This window comes from Carlito syrichta, unplaced genomic scaffold, assembly GCF_000164805.1.
Source record: "Carlito syrichta isolate Samal-C Ts95f unplaced genomic scaffold, Tarsius_syrichta-2.0.1 Scaffold304296, whole genome shotgun sequence".
NCBI classification, from domain to species: Eukaryota; Metazoa; Chordata; class Mammalia; order Primates; family Tarsiidae; genus Carlito; species Carlito syrichta.
In genome coordinates this window covers 453632-456995 of record NW_007248392.1, presented here as the reverse complement: position 1 = coordinate 456995, position 3364 = coordinate 453632, and positions in this window count along the sequence as shown.

Below are 3364 nucleotides of genomic sequence, written 5' to 3'. Positions count from 1 at the left end.
CATCCTGACCTCTTTGGTATAAGGGCTGTTGACTCGATCTGGCTGCTTCAAGCTGAAAGGGGGCATAGTTTTAGGGGAGGCTGGGATGAGGTGACTCGGAGGGAAGTGGGGCATACGGATAGGGGTGCAGTAGTAGCTGATTGACTGCGATGCGAGAAATTTCCTTCATGCGAGACTGCAAAAAATTAAATAGACAGGGTGCAACCATAAGTAAAAGACAGATAAGTAGAACAGGTCCCAAGAATGGCATGACCCATTCTTATTATCCAGATGCCTGAGTTCCACCAAGCAGAGAAGGGTAATTCTGCAGTGTTTTTTTGGCAAAGTTCATCTCCCAGTTTTCAGAGGACGTTGACATTTTCCTCTACCAGCCCTGCTTCATTAATGTAGAAACGGCTTTCTTCCTGGAGAAACATGCAGGTTCCACCCTGGCCGGCTGTAAGGAGATCAAGGGCCCTGCGGTTCTGTAACGTATCCTGGGCTAGAGAGGTTATTTGCTGCTGCAGGGATGCCAGGGAGCTTTCAGATGCTTCCAGAGCAGCTTGGAGCCTTTCTTCCAGATTTTGGGAAGAAAGGAGGCCGTGTCCCAGTGCTCTCCCGCTCAGCCCTCCAGCCGCCAAGGACGTGGCAAGTGTGAGACCGAGCATGAGGGGGAGAAATGCCACATGGCGGGCACGGCGGGGAGTGGGAAAGGCTTTGAGTAAGAGTTCTTCTTCAGACTAGAATGTGAGCTGTGGCACAAGTGTTACCGGATAGCAACAAGGGTAAGAATTATTGATAGATTTGAAGAGGGTGCTGTTACACCAAAAGAACCGACCTCTTAGAGCAGATAAAGTAGATGGCACAGGTCTGGAGATGTTGCATGTGTAGGAGCTGCCATAACAGGTATTAGAGAGGTTACTGAGAGACCTGAACAAAGGAACTCCAGGGATAGGAGGAGGCTGGTTGACTGGCCCACTAAAGGCATTGAACAATTGTGTGACAGGAACTGCTGTTAAAGGGGAGCGGTTTAGAGCGACACAAAGGAAGCAGTTACTTACATTCCCAACCAAAGAGTAGTTGAGTAATGAGATACCTTCTTGTATTAAACGGAGCCAAGAGAACGAAGAAGGGTGGTCGGCACTCGGTGGGCTGGGGGGAGTTAGTTAGCCCAAGAAGTTTCTGCTTCTGCAATAAGACTGGGAAGTTTGTTAGGGAGAGGAAAAACAAGGCAGTATGTTTGGAAAATGCAGAGTTTTCCTGATGGTTTGGAATTTAGCCAGAAGTTGTAAGCAACTCCCTCAACCCCCTGTACCCACCTGGGGTGCCAGGTAGGTGAGATGGTGAAACGGGTTAGTTTTCCCTGGTGGGTGAGAGGGTAGACCTTGTGCATTTTGCACCAATTATATGCACAACCCCCATATGTCTGAGGCCACTGGTTACATTTGGCATTAGTTTGGTCATATTGGAAACAGAAGACCGGGGTTGGGGTTGCACCCAGGCTGACAGAATTCATGCTGCCTATTGAGATGTCGATGGTGACTGGTGCCTGGCACCCCGAGGACTGGCACAGTCCGGTGCCCACAATCTGAGTAATGACTTTACTGTAAGACTGGGCTGTTTCTTCAATGTAAAACTGCCAGCGGTAGCCATCATTCGGTGGTGTGTGTGAGAGAGGCGGCAGGACTAGAGTGAGTAGCAGGATCCCAGGTGAGGTGAAGACAGGTAGGTCCCACCTGTTGACATTGCCAAAGGGCCTCTGTGGCTGGGGCCAATTTGAGATGGGAGACATGATACCAGGAGGAATGTCCCAGTAATTTGGCAGCTGTGGGGGTGGTGAGGACCACTGTGAATGGGTCAACCCACCGGGGGGTTAGAGCTTGAGGGGACAGTTGTTTGAATAGAACTGAATCCCTCAGTTGGAGGGCCGTACAAACTGGATTTGATGGGTTGTCAGGAATGACCGTGGGAAGGGTTCATTCCACGTGCTCCCTTAGCAATTGCCTAAGCAGAGACAAGTAAAGCAAGTAGGAAGCAAGCAGAGGTGGTGAGGAGGGTAGGTTGTGATTGATTAAAAAGAGCCTGCCACACAGCAGTTCAAAAGGGCTAAGACCCGACAGAGCCCTTGGAGCTGCCCTTATCCTGGAGAGAGTGAGTGGGAGGAGGGAAGGCCAGCCAAGTTTTACCTCCAGGGTGAGCTTTGTGAGGTGTATTTTTAAAATGCCGTTTGCCCTTTCTACCTTACCCAACGACTGTGGGTGGTAAGGGGTGTGGAATTTTCAGGTAACTCCCAGGCTAGCAGCCACCTGCTGGACAACTTTGGCAGTGAAGGCAGGTCCGTTGTCCTTCTGGATGTTGGCTGGGAGGCCAAACCTGGGAATGATGTGTTCCAGAAGGACTGTGGCCACAATGTCAGCTGTTTCCTTGGCTGTGGGGAAGGCCTCAATCCAGCCTGAAAAGGTATCCACTAGCGTGAGCAAATACCGAAATTTTTGTGGACAGGCATATGGGTGAAGTCAATTTGCCAGTCCTTGGCTGAGAGGTGGCCCCTCATCTGGTGAGTGGGAATACAGGGGCGCAATCCTCCTTGTGGAGTGACGGCAGAACAGACTAAGCACGCGGTATGAACCTGAGAGATAAACCTTTTTAAACCCATTAGATGGAATATAGGAGAGAGAAACCTATACATGGCCTCAGGTCCAATGTGCAGAGTGGTGAACTTCTGTCAAACTATGGGAGGCCTGATTATGTGGTAGCACAATACCATCTCCCAGCATGATGCAGTCCTGCTGTGTGACATGACCCCCTTTATCTAATAGAGACTGCCATTCCTCAGGGAGGTACTGGGGCTGCAGGGAGGGAGAGAGGAAGAGGAGGGGGGATGGAGACACGAGCTGGGTTAGTCCCCTAGTGACAGGGTCTTCCCAGGCATTGCCCTTGGCCACTGGATCCTGTGAGGCTTGATGGCCTTGACAGTGGACAATGGCAACTTCCTGTGGGCTCTGCAGGGCCTGGAGTAGTTTAGAAATTAGTTTGGCATTGGTAATGGGTGTGCTCTTAGTGGTAAGATATCCTCTTTCCTTCCAAATGGTGGCATGGGAATGAGCAATGAGGAAGGCATATCGGGAGTCAGTGTAGATGGTTACCTGCTGCCCTTTAGATAGTTTGAGGGCCCGTGTAAGAGCAACAAGCTCCACTTTTTGGGAAGTGGTGCCCAGGGGAAGGGGCTGGGCCTCGAGAACAGGGTCAGCAGAGACTATAGCATAGGCCGCCCACTGGTGGCCTTGCGGGGTGCAGACAGAGCTACCATTCATGAACAGAGTGAGGTCTGGGGACTGAAGTGGCTGATCTGAGAGTCTGTCCCGGGGTAGAGTCAGGGCCTCCA